Source organism: Pseudopodoces humilis, chromosome 15 (assembly GCF_049639895.1).
Source record: "Pseudopodoces humilis isolate 2021_Gansu_Grassland_sample_001 chromosome 15, ASM4963989v1, whole genome shotgun sequence".
NCBI classification, from domain to species: domain Eukaryota; kingdom Metazoa; phylum Chordata; class Aves; order Passeriformes; family Paridae; genus Pseudopodoces; species Pseudopodoces humilis.
Genome location: NC_142214.1, coordinates 11,492,953 through 11,513,410, shown reverse-complemented (window position 1 = coordinate 11,513,410; position 20,458 = coordinate 11,492,953). Strand labels below are relative to the sequence as shown.

At 42.1% G+C, this 20,458-nt stretch overlaps 1 protein-coding gene across 3 annotated transcripts in view; it reads right to left on the bottom strand.

Moving 5' to 3' along the window:
* Nucleotides 1-20,458, bottom strand: part of GAB3 (GRB2 associated binding protein 3) — a 97,739-nt gene that overhangs the window by 65,415 nt on the left and 11,866 nt on the right. The gene's annotated exons all lie outside the window — the stretch shown is intronic.

Genomic DNA, 20,458 nt, shown 5'->3' with positions numbered 1-20,458 from the left:
CTCAGTGAATATTTACAGAAAACAAACCAGATTATAATCTAAGAGTTATTTGTCAGACCTATTTAGTAAATATTATAATTGTATTTAAGGGTACATCAAGTATGTGGGCAAGGCACAAACCAAAACAGATGGTGGAATGTGCTGGATAAAATCTCTACATTGCATATATGCAAGTACTGGTTTTTTAAAGGGGTATGTTTAGGTGGCCTTTGCTTCCTTTAAAGCAGGTTGAACTGAATTTCAACAACCTCAGCTGAAGGTGGCTGAAAGTGCTCAATAGCTGGTTTTACATCCATTTGTTAATTTCAAATTACATTATTAGAAACCCAGCTATGCTATGGAATTTGTAATTTCATTGCAGCTCTGCAGTTTTCACCTGTCTTCTCATTAACTAAATTGTGATGCTTAGCCTTTAATTATTCTCTAGGCAATGTTACATATCCACACCTGGGTTTACTTCTTTAAAAGCTGTCTTAAATTGGTCTCTCCTTACACTTGACAGGAGGCAGAGCTAGTTTTTAAATATTTTTAGACTTATTTTTTGTTCTCCTTAGTTTGTGTAAAAGTAGTCATCACTCACATGGTTCATAATATACAGCATCCACTGCCTGTCATTTTTTATTTTAAAATATATAAATGTTAGGAAACATATAAACAATGCTCCTTGTGCCAGGTTTTCTTGCTTAAGAATTCTCTCTGAGTTGTCAGTATTTTTTCTGTTGCTGCTGGGCCCTGTGTGTCATCCAGGGAAAAAGGGTTTCAGGATGAAAGGTTTGTAGAAATAGCACCCTGTGAGCTCCGTTTTCCTTTACATTTTAGTTGTGTTTCACAAAGTCAGCTGGTTAAAGTCAGCTCAAGTATCCAAGCATTGCTTGTGTAAACTTCCCATGCTTCAGAGATAACTGCATGTTCCTCCACTCCACTCTGGGAAGGCAGTGCTGCCTGTGAAATTCTCCAGACCTGAACTTTTTTTCTCAGTTCTCTGCCTACTTCATGCTGGCCCATGGAGCAGAATGCACCAGTGGAGCTGGGAATGAGCAGCAGAGCACAAACCCGTGGCTCTGGCAGAGACTTGGGACTGCGCCTGGCTTCTGAGCTGTGCTGCTCATACAATCAGAGAATACCCTGCACTGGAGGGGACCTACAAGGATTATCGAGTCCAGCTCCTGGCCCTGCGCAGCACCATCCCCAAGAGTCACACCGTGTGCCTGAGAGCATTGTCCAAACTCTATCAGGCTTGGTGCTGTGACTACCTCCCTAGAGAGCATGTTACAGTGCCCAGCCACCCTCTGGGTGAAGAAGCTTTTCCTGATATCCAACCTAAACCTACCCTAACACAGCTTCATATTGTTCTTTGGTCCTCCTACTGGTCACCGGACAGGAGATCAGTGTCTGCATCTCTTTTTCCCCTCATGAAGAAGCATCCTCATCATCAGGCCTTTTTCTTCTCACCTCCTGAGACAAGTCTTTTGCAGTCCTATTGCAAATCACATGTAGGTTAAGCTTTTTCAGCCCCCTGTTATTACTGCTACTTTTGCCTGGATGTAGATGCATGAATATGGCTAGGGCTGGCATATACTGTATAGCACTGCTATTGGAAAAACTCAGCATGGTAAATAAGGTCCTAAGAGCATATGTAAAGTTTATCTTAATTTCCATGACTTTTCAAACTTCCCTTGCTGAACCAAATGATGAAATCACAACATGTTCAGAAACATTAAATCATTTCCTCAACATCTGAATATATAACGGGCCGCAGAAGGAAAACAATTACTTCTGGCATGCTGCACACTTTAACACTCCAAATTCTGGTATCCCAGCATATTTACAGGCTTGCACACAGACCACAGCAGCATTAAAACAGCTATGGACCATGATTTATTTCATAGGAAATGCCCCAGACTTGCCAAACCCAGCTTTGCCTGGATATTGAGAATTTTAGATCACACAGTGCACATCCAAGCAGTAACTTCAGGATGCCCCAAACCAGCTTACTACTGCTGGCCTGTGGGCAGCAGATTGGTGCCACTAAGGAATGTGCCTAACCCAGTACTGGGTAGTGTTCTGCTGCCTCTGTGGTGTAGAAGGTCCAAATTCATTGTGGCACTAAAAGGGTGAGGTGTAATGCAAGGTTTGCCCTGCCTGGCTGCGTACCTTCCTCTGCCTCCCCACTGCCCGCTTTATCCTCTGTGAGTACCTGAACTTCCCCACTCCAGCCATGGGGAAAGGGAAGGGCAGGAGTCAGGCTGCTCCTCACCAGCTGGCCGTGGTCCTCCCTGTGCTGTGAAAGGCTAGCCTCCACGTGAAATCCTGGGAGGGCTGCTGATGCCAGGGAGAGCAACGGGGTCTCCCCAAACAGAAAGGAGAGAAAGAGTGAAAAATAAAAGTGCTCATTTCTGCAGAACCCCATGAATCTCACACACAGAAGGGTTAATTGCTACAAGCTGATGAAGATGCAGCTTGCAAGAGGACAGGCCAGCTTTCCTGAGCAATTCCCTTCTCTTTGGGGTTATGTTCAGCCAGTTGACAGGGAATGGTAATGCAGATCTTTTTTGCAAGTAGAGCAGAAGTAAAACTCACTGCCAAACTCCACGAACAGAGGAACAATTTGGGACTAAAGACAGATTTCAGAAATTAAAGTTCAGCTTGATATACTGGGAACAACATACAATTAATGTGCTCAGCAATGTCTTAAATATCAGCAATGTGGGAGAAGGGTAATAGCTCCCTTTCTATCATTTTTCAACCTCTCAGCACACAAATCTATGAAACACCAAAATCCAGATTCTTAGTAATGTAAACTGGTAAGCATGGTTGAAGGCAGTGGTGTTGTGCAGCCCATCTGCGTCTATGTCTTTTTCAAACAGTAAAGCTATTAGAAGAGTATGTGCTTGTGGGATGGTGAAATAGGATCAATGTTACTGTTACAAAAGTGAGGACAATGAGCCACCGGCATTTTCTAAACTACAGTATTTATTTCTGCTTTTCTGCAACTTCTCTATGTCTTCTCCCTTCCCTATCCCTCTTTTTTTTTTTGTGTGGTTTACACACTCTGAGCTACACCCAGAAAATGAGGTCACCAGGGTGCAGTAAGGATGTGGATGCAGACTGTGACTGCATCATTTGCTTTGTGCATGCTGCTGGCTGCCTTCTCTCAGAGATTCCTGGAAGGAGCCAGAGAAAGGACTAGGAAAGAGGAGAAGGCATTGAGACTGGACTGTTTCTGTGTAATGATGTGCCACTGCCTCTGCTCCTGGCACTGGGGAAAAAGAGACAGATGAAGGGATGTGCTTCAGGGAGAGGTGCCTTCTTGTGCCCTCCTGGTGTCTGTGGCTAAAGAATGAGAGATCCTTCACACCCAGGCTGCTGTGTCCCATGAACATGTGGCTGTAAGAGTCTATCATACTCATCCACTCAGCCACCCTCTCCTATGCCAAGGCTGCAAGCAAATGGGGAATATGAAGAGCTGCACAAGCTCCTTGGCCATCCCCTTTCCTGCCCATTCCCCTGCCTCACCTTAGTGTGACCTGTGCTCTTCCAGTCCCTCCCAGCCGGTCATTGCAGGTCAGTGTCACCATCTTTGTGCATGGTCACAATACACCTTCTGTCCTGAGGGCAATATCTATATGATTGCTCCCTCTGTGTCCTGATGTCTGGGGAGCACCTGAAGCAAATCTGGGGCACCTGAATCACATCTGTCTCCAGCCCTAATGAGGCTGCAGTGAGAGCTGCCCAGTATGATGCAATCCCAACCAGCTGGTGAGGCCATGTTGCTATGTTGGGATGAAAGGCCACCATGTGACCTTGCTAATGACCAAGGTGTGTTCTACTTTCCTCTGATGGGAAGAATTGGTCAATTGGCTTTAAAACCATACCTCAGCCAGTCCAAATCCTAGAAATCTTCAAAGCCAATAGTGTACAGTTATCTGCATAGTCTGCAGTGCTTGCATATACTTCTGAAGGAAGCAAATGTAAGTGTGGCTGATGCTAATACTTGAACTGTTTGAATGCTGTCAACTTGAATTGCAAAGCAGGAGTTGAAGTGAAATTCCAGCTGTCTTGGAGTTCCTCTGCTGAATTTTGAAATAATTTTCAGTTTTGAAGTGGGTTTTATTGCTTCTAATCCTATAGGAAAGATTAACGAAGACAGAGAAACTAGCAGCAGAAATGCCAAGACAGCGTTACACACTAAGATCTGCTCCAACCAAAATGCAGACATATAAGAATTCAGAGCTCTCCACAGATATGACCATTTCCTGATTAGCTTCATGTGGAAGCAGAGTTGATCCACAGGGCTCTCCCATGTTGAGGACACTGCACTCCTTCCCCAGTCACTGTTGAGTTCTCCTCTTCCTCTCACCAGTGATGCCCCAGCCACAGAAGGGTTAAATAACTGAAGGTTTTCACCAAATGATGTGCTTTCAGCTTGTTTCAAAGAGTGCAAATCCTGGACAGTCAGTGCTTTCACATTGGCTAAGAAAACCCTGCTCAGAGCGTTTATCTTAGGGAGGGTGTGGAGACAGACACATTCACAACAAAGAAACCATGTGCAACATCCTCGGCTCTGCACCAAAGCTAAAGTGCTCAGCCTATTAGAGAAAAACAAAGCAGACTTTCCCTGTGGCTACCTTCAGTTGAAATGTGCTGCTTGGGAGCCATGCAGATTATTCTTTCCATAACAGGTTTCAAATCCACCTGTTTTAGCAAGAAATGTTTTGCTCTCTGGCTCTGTCATTTAGGCCCTTGCCTGATGTTATTCTAGGAGTGACAGCATGTGGGTATCAACAGGCCTGTTGGTGCTTGTAGGTAGTGATGGAAGAAGGGATGCAGGCTTTGTTTAGAGAGGTCATTTAAAGGGTGTTTATGTTCTAGGAACAAAGCAAGACTACAGAATAATAAGTGTTTTCAAAGGCAGAGTTAAAGTAAGAGCTAAAAAGGGAGAGTAGGGGAGTCCCAAATGGGCAAGAAAACTGGAAAGACAGGAATGGGAGGAGCAGGAAAGCTGAAGGAAGGACAAATCAAAATATAACTGTGGGGACCATGCAGAGAAAGGACTGGGCACTGAAGCTCTGTGGGGAGGACATCACAAAGAAGCAGCTTCATCCCCAGCAGCTCACACACAGCACAACCTACAGAAGGCTGATAGCAAACCCCTGGTCCCAGCATGAGGAAGGTACAGATCCTCCAGCAAGGGCTTCTCAAAATTAGACCTAGTTTTTACTAGGGCTGGAGTAGCCCCATCACATTCTGAATCATCGGCTGGCCGTTGTATGCATTGTTATGAGGTATCTCCTTTGCTAAAGCCAAGCAGAAAAGCCAGCAAAGCAACAGGAGGGAGGAGGCAGTAACTGAAATCCTATGAGAACAGTGAGGAATGATGATAGATAATGCCTAACATCCCTGGTTCCATTGCAGGAGCTGCCAATGCAATGGCACAGTATCCAAAGCATGATGTGATGGGCATGGCTGGCCACGGCAGCCGGAGAGCTGGCACCTCTTTCTGCTACTAAAGAATTGCAGAGAGCCCTAGAAACCTCCTGTTTTGCTGGTACACTGCAAGCAGATGGCAAGAGCTAATCAGGACTTGTGCTAATTAAGCTGCCTACTGCTGGGAGAGGACGGGAATGTGGCTGGATGCCAACAGTAATATGGTAGGCGGGACCAGAGGGCTCCACTGACTCTCAGGGAAAGTCTGCTTTGGTAACCTGGACCTTATGCATTCTTTCTTCCCTCTCCTGGGGTTGCTTGTGGAATGACACAGCCTGTGAAGCCCTTTGGGGGCCCCACACACCTCCTGGAGGCATATGGGCAGGAGCCACTGGTCCTTGCAGGAGGGCAGAGCTGTGCTGGGAGGTAGCCGCTGGACTCCCATCCCCTCTGCTCAGCCCTGCTGTGGCTGGGACGGCTGGGGCTGGTGCTGCTGGCAGAGCTACAGCCTCGTGTTTTTTGACCTTTTACTATTCTAGAGATAGAAACGGGATTTGTCTGAGACTTGGAATAACTTCCTGTGATTGTGCTGGAGAGGGCTAGTCTGGCTTGCTAGATAGCTGTCTGACAGGCTGAACTGAAGACAGATTTAAAGGAGCCCAATGACATAGCTGTGCCTTAGAGAAAAATAAGCTGAGAGCACTATACACTGTCCCCAGTAGGACAACTGGGCCAAGGCTGTTTCTGGGTTAGGGCATTAGCCATTACTAGAGAGCCACAAATAACACTAAAGCAAATGGTGTCTGTGTTTTGATAGTGATTCTTCAGATGGTAACTTAGACATCCTCTCTGGATCAGTGACATATGTGTGTCTGCATGTGTGGGAAAGTAAGTAATGGTCTGAAAACTGACCCTTTGGGATGATGAGAGCAAGCAATAGTTGTGCAAGCCTCCCCCTCCTCCTCCACCATTCCTCTATCTCTGCTGCCAGAACAGGCAGTAACGCTGGTCAGGCACCAAGGTTGAGGTGAGGGCTGCTCTCTTTTCCTGCATCTTTTGATGCCCTTCTGCATCTCTTTTGTTTCATCTTAAAGTGACTTCTAGAAGCCTTTACAGGTGACATTGACAGGTTAGAGGTTTTCAGCACAACATTCAGTATTGGGATGTCCCAAAGAATTAAGGAAATGTACTTCAAACAAAGCCTTTTCTAAGCAAGATTTTAGTTGTTTCTTGTATTTTACTCATTATTACTCAAAATCACTATGTACAAGAAGTGTGCTAGTGTATTCCTGTGTGACTCACTCACAGCCTGGATGCCTCTGACTCTCTTGAAGTTTGGAGTAGGAATGATCTTGGCCCTTTACTGATATTACTTTGAACAACTGAATATAGAGCACCTGGTGGGCAGGATCCTTGACTGAAAATGGTAATTTTGTACTCTTCTGGCCAACAGCAGTGTCAGCTGGAGATCCCCTGGCATATACCAAGGAATACTCAGGCTGTATCCAGCCCAGCCCAACTATAAGCCCCCTCTCCTCCTGGACTGGTTCTCTGCAGACACTTGCTGGATGTGTCAGCCCTCCCTACTTGGCGCTGCATGGACAGGACAGGGAAAACAACTCTCGCCACCTCTGCAGCTGGTGGCTGGATCTGTGTTGTTCTGGAGCATGAGTGTGTTTCATAGTGGGTAAGAAATAAAAATTTGGATCTTTCTGCCCAGTGAAAGCAGAGTTGTCCCAAAGCCAAGTGTCACTTCTGTTGCAAGCAAGTCCTAACACACAAGTTCGACATACTTAACACTTCTGTGCAAAGACACCATTCAGAGGTTTTCAGCCTCAGGGAAATTCAGGGTGTTAGTGATATGTATCAGCAAATATGATTTATAATGTATATACAGTAAGAGGGTAACACTTGAGCCTTTGAGCCTCGGTGCACGGTAGGTCTCTTAGGCAGTAGAAAGAAGCACTGCTGGACTGCACTGTTTATCTGTTTGCATCAAATTCTGGCTCCAACATATATTTCACTTACTGCTTTCTAAATAGGAAGTGTCAAACAAACTGGACTTTTGAGTAAGTTTTTATTTTAAAAAATCTTCAACCCAAACAGTGAAAAATTAACGAAGAAAACCCACCTAGTTTATTTGTAGGTAATTTAATATAATTCATTAATTTTAAATCCTTTTTAAAAGTGTTTAAATGCTTTTCTTGTATCTTTCCAATTCTATTCAAATGCAACTTGTTTCAAAACACATAAAATAATCCTTGCTGGGGGAAACAAGCTTTTCACAGCAATACCTCTTTAACATAAAAATTGTAATATAAAGAACATGGATATTTGTATATTAGGCTACACCAATGCTTTCACATTTATGGATGGAGATAAAATATGCCTGTTGGCAGAAATAAGCACTACATTTATCCTAAAAACTCCACTTCATGGTACATCATTGCACATCAGCTAATGAAAGTGTATTTCAAGGAAATAAATGGAAAAGCACCTGTGGCAAAAAAGTGAGACTAAGGAATTACAATTTAATTCAAAGATTTATACCTTTTCATCTAAGTTATTATAAAAAACTGTGCTAACACTACTCTATGTGAATTAATGCTCTTTATAGAGAAATTTCCTCAGGTTGACTGGACTAGACTGGAGAATTATTATGAGGGGGAGCTGTTGAAATTAAAAATAAAACTACTAGTGCTCCCACTGAACAAAACTTGCAGCCTGTGATCAATGGTGTTGCAGGCAATGGTCTTTTTCTACCCTCAATCACGTATGTCAAAAACACAGTGGTGGCCTGTCACATTTTTAATTTGTTAACCCACAGATTAAAAGGTATCTGAGGGCTAAGCAATTAATCTTTCTCACCAAACCTTATTTCCAAGAATTGAACTCAGTTATTTTACTTGTGGTACAGCAGGCAGCTACTACATGTTTTCACAAGGACTCTGAGAATAATGCACATTAATAGAGTCTTTGGAGCATGTTCTCATGCACATGGGTTTTCCCTGGGCTCTTAGTGTTTACAGACACTGAGCTGATGGCTACAGCCACAATTCAGACACAGCTAGTTTCATCTAAGAACAAACATGCAAATATGCATGATACCACTTTATCATTAAAAATACTAGGTCATATATACAGTTGTTCACACTTTGATGAGCACATGTGAAGTAGGTCAGCACTGAGGGTGTCTTCCAGGCATAACCTAATGGGTGTGTAGGTGTGAGAGCAGTCTTACCATAATGTAAACAACAAAAAATCCCTGAAATAAACAACACCACAAAAAGATGTAAAACACTGCAGCTCAGCTCCCTGTAAGGTTAGGCTTTTCTCTACTACGCCAGGAAAACAAAACCCAGAAGAGAATACCTGTTACTCAGACTTGTTCAGACTGCATGTATTTTTCCTTACAGTTTCACAACCCATCACAAAGCATCCCAGTGTTTTTCCATCCACTGCTCTTGGGCCACTGACAGCAATCCTGATACTGTGCACTGCAGCACAAACCCAGGTAAGTATCCCACAGCACGGCCCTGAGTGGTTCTTCTACATCGAGAGGCTCTCTCACAGTAACAAACAAATTTCACATCAGCAAAGATGTTACATCATCCTGAATGTCTGTGTACATTCTCATGAAATTTCTGGAATTCTTTGCAAAAAGCATATTGGCTACAGAGCCAAGAGCTTCCTGCCCCATTTTTGAAGGTAGATGTCTTCTAACACTTCACCAACCCCTTGCTTTCATTGTCTGACCCAGTTCCAAGAGCAGGAAGCTGTGCTGCTGTATTGTCACCTGACAACCAAATTCCACACAATCTGCTCTGCCTGCAGAGCAGGGATGGTGGCAGGAGCTGTAAGCAGAAGCGTGAAGTTCACAGTCGCTGGTTTTGCTAACTGAATCCCATAAAAAGTGATGTGAGATAAAGGTTGTTTGAGTACAGAGCAAACAAACACTCAACATAGATCCTGAGACTCCAGCAGCTTAGCAGTTAGAAGAGTCCCTATCTCTCACATTCAAAAGATAACTTCTGAAATTCAGACTGACAGAATCTCTCCTGTCAAAGGCTGTTTCCTGAGGGTACCAATAAAAAGTCCAATCATTTGTGACCAAATAATTTGCCCTTCAAGTTTAGGTTCCAGTTCCAGAAAGTGCTTAAGCATATGCATCACAGCAAGCTCAGGAATAGTCTTTGACCTCATTTAAACTAAAACTTAAGGAACTGAGCCTGCTTATTTTTTTTGCCAATGTCCAAGTTTTTCTTGCCATTTTCACTGCCCAAAAAATGAGCAACTCCTGGCATGATTAAAGGAGAATCTTGATTCCAACTAAGTGAAGTGCTCCTATTTAAGCATCTTCTCACTTCAGAGGAGGGAAGATTTTCTTTCAGAAAAATGGTATTTCACAGTATGTATTTAACATATACACATTTTGTATGGTATGAAACTGAAGGGACACTTCCTCTTCTAAAGCAAAAGCCATGCATCAAGAGGCAAGCAAGCACCATACAGGAACATGTACATGAGAGGGACACGGAAATCTTCTTGGGTATTGAATGTTTGACATATAATAATTTTGATTTGCAAATGGGCCAAACAAAACCAGCAGCACAATTAACCTTTCTCTGTCTGGGGGCTGCATGGAAAGAAGTCTTCCCCTAGTACAGCAGAGAGAGTGAGGCAGGGTTTACTTCTACTAGCCATGCAATGATCCCTTAAGTATTTGGAAATGGTGGAGTCACCATGCCTGGAGGTATTTGAAAGACATGTAAATGTGGTACTTGGAGACATGGTTCAGTGGTTTGGCAGTGCTAGGTTAATTGGTTGGACTATATGATTTTGAAGGTTTTTATCCAACCTAAATGATTCTGTGATTTTGTGATAAGGGATCTTGTCCTATGGGAGCTCAAACTGTGTAGATGGAAGAGCTGTTTGTGGTCTAAGTAAGGAAGTTTAAATTTGACCTGCAATGAGTGTATAAGGCTGCAGAGAGGAAGGGCTTTCTCTACTGCTGCACTCAGAGCAATCTCTCTTTTGTCTAAAGGCCACTGTGGCTGTGACTCACACACAGCCATCAGACTATTAACACTTTTATTCCAACTAGTTATTTCTGGCTTTCAGCAGTCAAAATACCTAAATGCTTAGAGTGCTTCCAGGGTAACTATAGTAATTACAAAAACAAACAACAGCAATTCGACCCATGGGTCAGCTGAAGCCAAACTCTGAATCACACACTTATTTTTTACTTATAGTTATGAAAAGGAATTTAAGCTGGACAACAAGGCAGTTAATTTCCTAGCCACCTCAGGGATGCTCAGCCAGACAAGCTCAGGACAGATGCTGTGACTGCTCACCCCCTCCATGGGAGATGCAAAGAGGTGGGTGCTGCACAGCTACCCTGAGCAACAGGCAGCCCCCAAACAGAACTTCATCAGACACACTTTGTAAATCCACTGGAAGTTGATGGACTGTATGAATGATCTTTCTTCTGGGTATTCATAATCCATATGTTTCAGAGAGCTCTGAAGGTCAGAGTTCTGAAGTTAGGAGAAAGACTGTTCAAGCTCTTGACCTCCTTTATACTTTCATTTATTCCTATTCCTGCAACAGTGGTCACTTTCAGTGCAACAGTTTACTCTCAGCTGTGTCAGTAATTAGCAGCTTCATGCTGGAAGGTGTAGAGCCTTCTAGAAGAAGCCATAATGTAGTCAAATTAATTACCTTGCATCTCAAAAATGTCACATTTTATTTTTAACCAAAGTACATTTGCTTATGCAAGGCTGCATTGTGAACCCACAATGGGTTCTTCAAATCCTCTCCCTCTCTAAAAGAAGTCAGAATTTACTGTCTATTTTGATTATTTAAGATATTGTAAAGACAGATGGCTCAGTAGCTTAATACTTTTCAAGTACATAACCCAAAAGCTAAAGTGCAATTTGACAAACCAGATCAATCACAAATAATGAGCAAATATATTATAGCAGATAATATATATTTTAAAGATAGATAATAGTCATTGATACTTCAGTTGTGCTTCTATTCGTTTTCTATAAAATCAATTTTGCCAAACTAGAGGGCCATGAGGTGTGTATTATCAATAAAAAAAAAAAGATCAGAATACAATGGTGCAAGACCTTTACGATTCACTAGTAAACCATGAGAAAGAAACCATCAGTCTGGAAGCATCAAACCTTCCAGCAGAACAAGATGCAATAAAATGTGTAACAGGGGCAACCAAGCTATATTGCAGACAGCACCCAGTTCTCTAAAGCCATGTGCCTCATCTTAACTGAAAAAGACCTAAATTAAATCCAAAATCTCAAGGTTGAAAAAAACCCCTAATACACTAAAGAGGAAAAGGAAAAATATAGTTACATTTTTGTTTCTTCTTCTGGCTTTCATTAAAACACCAGTGCAAAATACTGTCTACACACATGAAGCCAGAGCTGCACAGAGGAGAGAAATTCTGTACTGCGTAGACTGAGCTAATTCTTGCATATGATACCCCAAAAGAGTGGCCCTGAATGAGAGATTTTCTTTTAAGGTATAGCCTTGTTGCCTGGGTGCTGTTCACAGCAACAGTACAGGGAACAGGACATAGAAAGGACATTGCAAAACCATGGGTGCTGTCAGGAGCATTCAGGGATGAGAGCCGTGGAACATTTACAGCTTTCTGCTGTGGATTAACTGATATTATGAATAACAAATCTTGAATTCTATAGGAAAAGACAAGGCTTGCCCTTGTGCCATTCCCCATGTCCTTGCTGATTTCCAGGGGAGGAATACTGTTGGAGTTCCCTCCAATAGTTTCTTGGAGAGAAAACCAAGCTAGTAAAATCCCTTCCCCCGATTCCTCCTAGCCCAACGATGCAGAATATTGTTGAGTAAAAATGGAGTCATACTCACAGGCAGCAGATTTAAAAGAAACTTCTGAAAGCAGTGGTTGTACACAGAAAGCAGTAACTGCTTTCCTTTTTTTTAGACTTCATGCTTATTTGTTTAAACCACTAAGAGACATTTACATGTTACCCTTTTCTAGTCAGACATGAAAAAAATAACGTAGAAATAAATGCAAGAACAAGTAACACCTCCTTCTAACTTTCAGGTTTAATTGTAACTAATGAAACACTTCAGCAAAGATCCATCACTTGATTTTACGTTTTTAAAGAAGCAAAGATTATGATCAAAAATTACTTCAGTAAGAGGTGGAAAGAAACAACAGAACCCCGACAATTATCTTTGCTTATTTTAAACCTCATCCCACACTTGACACAAATTTAGAACTGAATGCGGAGTTACTCCTACTCTTCTCCTTCACTTATGACTCTTTCTTACCATGTTTTTCAGCAAAGGAGATTGTAAATGTTCCTTATGAGGGTCCAGTGCAACAAGCAACACCTACGGTGTGTGCTGCAGGCAGTAGCCCCACCAGGTTGCTGCTGATGTGGTAACTAACAGTTAAAACTAATTGCTAGATTTAAATTAATCCTGCTGGGAGGTAAAATACCTCCTGGTCAGGACAAAGATCTGTGTTACACTAACAGTGATGCTAAACAAGCCAGACATGAGTGGATTCTCAATCCTAACATTACAGAGATACATCCACAGAGCTAAGAGTGGCTGAAGTACAGATATGTCCATTCAGAGGGCACTGGCCCAGAGCTGGTGGTTTTAGAAGGCAGAGAGACATGGCAAAAGACAAAAATGTGAACTTGTGAGCACTTGATGATTGATTTAGTCCTTCTGCAAGATAGAAAAGCCTTTTCTCAGCAGAAAATACATTTTTTTATTACTTTACAATGTCCAGGAAGAATCATATTGTGATGCTGTCTTGATGTTTGTGTTAAAAGTCATTGCTGAATCCCAGGCATATGCCAAGGGAAGTGCCTCTTCCATTCATAAAGACGCTGATTTAGAGGGAAGACCACAGAGAGAGAAAACAGTATCACACAGGAAAATTAAGAAAGACATCCTGGCCTTAGAGAAACAAGGGGAAAAATTTATTTTCTGGCTTCAGCAGGTTACAAGAATAATCAGACACAAAGCCACGTGTCCTGTGCATGGTAAAGATAAGCAATACAATGTGATGTCTCAAACCAGGGAAGTTTGTTGAAAAGCAATCTAACCCCAGAGAGCTGATGGGTTGACTAAGATATAGAGGAATACTGAAAAAGCTTCCAAAGAAGGCAAGGAAGATTTTGATGACACTACTTCTTGCACAGCAAACCATATTTTCTTGGGAAATTTCAAAGATTGCGACAGAAAAATTTTAGACAGTGGCCACTTTCTGATTTCACACTCAACACTGTCTGAAATTGGTGGTTTCTGATGGGTATGGTCTGTGCTAAGTACAACCCAAAGAATTTTGCTCTGACTTTGGCCATCCCTGTGGTGCTGCCATAGCTATTCTTTGTGTGCAATCAGAGCAGAAGTTGGACAGACGAAGACTTGAGGAGAAACACAAAGTATTACTTTTGCCAGGCAGCTCCAAAACTTACAGTCTTTGCTCAGCTGGGTTCCAGGAGATTTTCAAGAAAAATCAACTGTACTGGCTTTTATGGAATTCCAATGTGCCTCTTGTTTCAGATGAAACAGTGCTAGTGCCATTATTTAATGTTCATTTATTATTTAATGAAAGACTGTGTGATGCTGATTTTCTTTCACCCTCTCAGCATGCATACTCAGGCTATCTTTGATACTCCTACTACCTTTTTATTGTGGATCAAACCACCATCAAAGAACCCATATAGGAAACAAAATGAATTTAGATGCTTAAGTAACTTATACAATCTAGCCTGGGAGCAATGGGATGTTTGTACCTGTATTACTCAAAAGGACATCTCTAAACCAATAATGCAGCAGAGTCATGATGCAACACTCTTTTGAACACTTCATCCTGCTTTGTAAAAGTAAGAATTTGCATTATCCTTTTCACTTCTGAAAAAAAGTTTGAACTGTTTTCCAATGATTTATTCATGCAGTGTAATTAAGCACGGAATCTGACCCAGCTTAGCAGAGCATGATTTCCAGCTCTGTGGTTTTTTTCTCTGAGACTATTTGCTTACCAGTTATTAACACAACCATCTCCTGCTTTGAATTCTGGTACAGAAGAGGGTTTCCAATTAGTTTCCTTAAACTTAAAGGGAACTTTATTTTAGAACTCAGCTGAATGGAGGACTTCCATTGAGAGGAATGATGAGCTTGTCTTTACAAACAAGCTGTGGGTCAGTTGATAAGATGCAGCTATCAGTGAGAGACATGGAAACAATGGGATGGATTCCAGTAGAAGATCAAAGAGGCACTGAAAGAACACTATGAATTCCATAAAAGTTAAGAAGGGATTATGCATTGGGGGTGGGGGGGGGGGGAAGGTATCGCCGCCGGTATCAGGCGTTCCGGGAAGTCTGTACCTCTCAAGTACCTCAGCCTATGTGGAAAGAGAGAAGGGACAAGCGGCCGGGAATTAGGATAAAAAGGAGGTTGCGCCCTCCAAAAATTTGAGAGACCCCAGGGGAATGCCCCATGGCCTCTCCCTTTATTTGAATAAAGTAAAAGGACTCCTCTGTCTCCTTTTTGGACATAAACATCTGGCGTTTGTGGATTAATTTTCCTGACGCCATGAATCAGGTAATAAAATAATTTGCAAGTTTTTCTTCTTGCTTGTTCACCAGGTTGGACATTATTGGTTTCTGTCTAAAATGCCCTGGCCAGCATTTCTTTTCAGTCCCTGAAGTATTTTTTGATGTTGTTTTTTAATACACCCTGTGCCTAAAGGGACAAATGCTTGGAAGTGTTTATATTTTTCACTTGTTTCTTGGAAATCATGATCCGTAGATAAATAGAATACTTCTGGCAACAATAATTTGGCACTTAGAGCTTCTAGTCTTACTGATTGTTTGAATTTATTTTTTAAACCCATCACAGATATGGTCCATCCATATTTTATTCTGTGGCTTCCTTATTACTTAAAATAAATTGAGAACGATGGTGCTTTGTAATATTATTGCATTGCTACTGTCATGAGATTATAATATATTTAATTTAAACAATGATTTCTTGAAAAAAATGAAAATGGAATTTTAAACCTATCTAGGAATTTGACTAGTCATCTCTCAATAAATCCAAAATAAAAATTTTAAATATTACATAGGATATTTCTGTATATCTTCTTGAATGTTAATATTGATCCTGTAACCTCAGTCTCCTGTCCACAATGGTTTATTTCATTTTTTAGGAAAATTAGGCAGAATAATCCAATGGTCTTGAATCCAACAAGATTAGGACTTTGTGTTTGTTTAATCCAAGGCTCCTTCTCCATGGTTGATTTTGTGTTTGTTCCTATTTGACAATTAAAAGGAAAACTAAAGCTTTTCTTGGGTACAAAATCATGTGCGAAATCAGACCCATAATGTACAACTAAAACTGAAAATGAATGAATCATCCCGTGCCACTTCCCTGTACCAATTATTGTGTCCAGTATGAAAAATTGGTATTTTTGCGGGCTGGAGCACTCTTCATTGTTTTTCAGGATATTTTCACTTTCATTCTTTTGCTGCAAAGAAACAATGTCTCTAGAGACAGACTATTGCTTGCATGCTTTCTAATCCTCATTTAAATCAGAACCTGTGACATATACCTATGATTAATTTCACACTTTGCTTCAGGTCTGAGGTAGAACCACTGTTTTCTCACAGCATTATGTGACAGATGTCACGTGCTCTGTGTGTCAGAAAACCTTTTGAGAGAGACAGCTCAGCTCTTCTAGAGCCCAGGACCACAGCCCTAATCACAGGAATACGACTGTGTTCCAAGACTCTCTTAACAGCCCCTGATTAAAGAAGCTGGCATTCAAGGGACAGAAGCAGCAAGGAGAGATCTTTTTGCTTGTTTGCCATTTCCTAAGCCTGTGACTACTTCACTTTTATGTGGGCTAGCATGGGCCACAGCCACCTGAGGGGGCCAAGGAAGCATTTGCATGGATGCTGAGGGTCCAAAGGAGGAAAGTGGAAGAGGTGGAGCTGGATGGATAGAGTCAAAAGCAAGAGAGCCAAAGGTTTCTGAAGAGACATTCAAGTCTTGTGCTGCACGTGTGCAAGAGTGTAAGACTCTTTTGGGGTTTTTTTTGCGTGTGTGTGTGTCTTGCATTCCCACACCATAAAGCTGCTACCTCTATCCTGATAGCTTCTGAGTTCCCAGTATCAGACACAGCTGAGCATGGATTGTGCCTTAGCGTAGATTTGGTGGCTCTGCCTTGCCTTTGCACAGGCAAAAATACCAGCTCTGCATTTACAGCCATGGGAGGGTATAACTGGAAGGAAAGTCCCCCAACTGCAGCCAGGCACTGTTGCCAGAGAGATTTACTACCAGTGACTTCCGATGCATAACAATCTTCTCCAGAGTTCTCTGCTTCTGGCTTGGTCCTCGATTAATTAAGGGCTTGACACTGTGAAACAAAGAATTTTTCCCACCAGCATTATATACAGGAAAGAGCAATTACAGGCTCAGGATTGAAATCACTAAATGCACTACACATACACTGTTGGACACATTCCACTGAACTAAATTAGTAATTAATGGTATTTTCACCAAAAAGCTGAGCAAATACAGTAATAATAGTAAGTCAATTGTATAACATGATGAGACACGGATTTCAAAAGAACAGGGACCAAAGTTGCCAAGGCCTCATGTATTTAGATAACTACCTCAACTCTTCTTTCCACTCAGCTGAGATTCCCCCAGCATTTACCACAGTTATACCCTGACCTTAGAAGCTGAGCATTACTATCATCATGTCAGAGTTCCCTTCTGACATAACAGGTGTTTGGTTAGAAGTTCATCAAGTCAACTTTTATTTTTAACAGCTGGATTATCAACAGGCATTGAATATGTCCCTGTTTCCTTGTTCCCTCATGTGGGGTCCCTGCCCTAGGGCTCTGGTATTTGCTGAGTAATGAGACTGCCTGTTGCCTGTTCCCAGAACAGACCCCAGCCACAGATCAGAGCTATTACTAGAAACAGAAGAGGCAACACCCTGCACCAGCAGAGTGATAACTGGTGGTTTTAGACAAAGGTTTTCAAGTAAGTTGCTACAGGCAGAAAGGTTATCTGCACTGGCAGAGCCCTTGCCACAAGCAGTTTGTGCTTCCTACAAGATCTTTCCACAAAAAGATAAGATTTTTTCCTGCATTTGGGCATTTCCCTTTGCTGCTCTGGAGGCTCCTCCAATGTCTTTAGCAGAAACATGCCAGGCCTGCTTTCATCATTCCTATTTGAAGACAGCCCCTGAACAAGTCAGGCAGCTCTGGACTGGACCTGAGAGAATATAAGGAACACACAATTTTCTAGACAGCCACTAATATTCAAGCATGGAAGAAACATTTTTTATTATTGCATTCTGACTGCTTTATTGCAAAAGCATAAGCATGTTATGAACAAAAAAGTTATGCAAAACTCATGGTGGATTTCACTTTTTCTTAACTGTTTTACTGTAAGCATGTATAATGGCCCCAAAATAATTTTTGTTGAAAAAACAAAGAGCCAGCTTGGCATAGGTTTTAACATCCTTCTGCTTCTTAACAATAAAACAGACGATCATGACGTTTAATTTTTCCCTTTACTAGTTTAAAAATTTCCATTTTATCTCATAATTTTTATGCTGAGAGATACTTCAGAGAGTTTGATTGTGCGAGCAGTGAATAGAGACCTGGATTTTTTGTTGTTGGTTGGCTTCTGTATATACAGAATTTAATTATGGAAAATCAGAATGTTCTCCTTGCTAAACAGTCTCTACAGGTCCTCTAGTGAAATACCCTCAACCATGCAACCTAGTCCACCACCTGGTCCAAAGAATTTTCACTGGGGATTCACAAAATTACTGTCCCAATTATGGATCAACAGTACCCTTGGATGAGGTTAATAAATTGGGAAGTCTTAGTGCAGGCTCCAAGGGGCCAAAATAAAAACAGGAGGGATTAAAGAATTTCACTGTTAGCAATTTGAGTAAATACACCAAGGGCAAAGGACACACAAAACCTGGACTATACTCTTAAGACTTGGAGATAGCAAGAGGAATCTGACAGGATAGTGTGTGGGAAAGCAGGGATTACCACTGCTTGTGTTGCTGCTGCTTGAATCAAAGGCAAATGCTGTCTGCATTTTTATTGGAATAGCTGACCTGCCATGTATCTGATGGCATGAGTATGCCATGGGAACACTGATATTGTTCCCAGTTTGGTTTATATTGCTCCAGAAACAGTTAAAGGAAAAAAATGTCACTCACCCCAAGTATATCTGAGAAGACCGTTTATCAGCCTAATTATAGTGATTTGAATTCATGCATCATGATACATCTATGTGGGTTTCCTGCAGATTACATTGGAAATGGAGCTTCTTGGAACAAGTCAGTGACAATCATTTTACCAGTGTTACACACAAACTGGTAGCTGAAGCAGATTTTTGCTGTATCACTAAACATGAATTATTGGAATTTCCCATAGGAACATATTGCTCTGAATTAACAGCCTGGAAAAAAAAGAAGCTTCTAGCCCTGGTATGCTGAGTGGCATCACAATGTGATTGTGAGGTGTCAATGGCAACTCTAAGCTATTAGGGGAAAAGATGCTTTTTCCTGGATCTAGCCATAACTGCTTAGGTGATTTGCAAATGGAGCCCTAAGGACTCCAGCAAGCAGCAAAACAGATCCTCTGAAGAAAGTCAGTTGCAAAGCCTCCAGCTCTTAAACAAAGAGATTTTTGAGATTTTTTAAGATCTTCTGATTCTTTTTTTCCCCGGAACTCCCAAAGAGTTGAAGTTGTTAGGAAAGGAGCAAGTCACATAGGATGCACATGAAATATCTCTGTTCACTAGACTTCACTGCTGGAAGAACTGGAATTATAGGAAATAACCCCAAAACATGCCAACAAGGCTGTTCTGTGGCCCAAAGCACTAGGTTTTCTCCCCATGAGGTGCCAGCTCAGAGAGCTGCTGCCTCAGACAGAAGTCAGTGATGTGACTTTTGATGTCACTGTGACTGGCAAGGACCTCCACTGCTGGAGATGGGCTCTGCTCTGCTTGGAGAGGAAGGACAAAGCATGGTGGAGGAAATTACTGTAATGGAGAACAGCAAAATTAAATACTGTTGTGGAAAGCTTCATGTGCAAGCCAGGAAAGCACCCTGATGGGGGGTGGAGGGTACAGCTGGCATAAGGAATATGGCATCTGACGGTATCCTGTGCCACACACAGGGCTGGGCTCTGTGCCTGCTCATGCCTCACAACCACTCTCATGCTAGGATTAGATGTTAGCAAGAAGTTCTTTACTCAGAGGGTGGTGAAGCATTGGAAAAGGTTGCCCAGAGAGCAGTGGCTGCCTCTTCTCTGGAAATGTTCAAGGCCCTGACCAAACTGATCTAGTGGGTGGCATCCTGGCAGGGGGCTGGAATGAGATGATCTTTAAGGTGCCTTCCAACTCAAGCCATTCTGTGATTCTGTGTTCTCAGACATGCCATGGTGCATAGCAACTCATCTGCTGCGCCATCTGCTGAGCTGCCTGGTGCTCAAATTAGGACTGTGACTCCTCTTTCCTATGTGCAGCCTTTCAGATCATACACCCTCTTCAATGCAAACCTTCTTCACCTGCTTGATCCATTACATGATCCATGACTGGTAGGATGGGAGGTGTTTGGCAGCCTTCACATTGTCTCTCACCCCTCAGATCACTACCCTCACCTGGGGAGAAGAGTTACATGCCTGCGCTCTACCTGCTGCCCCATCAAACAGGGTCATCATTTCAGAGATGGTGCGGGAATCCCCCAGCCAGGAGCCATCATCTGCTTTTGCATTCTGTATTTCTAGGTCCCCAGCATACCACTGGCCATGAGTCATGCAAATTTTATGCCAGGCAAAGCAAAAATCGTCGCATCATACATAGATTTAATCTCTCAAATAGAAAGTGAGACATTTCAGTGACAGTTTACTCTTTTTAAGAAATCACCAATTTTTCTACAACTCTGCTTTTATTTCTCACTGTAATT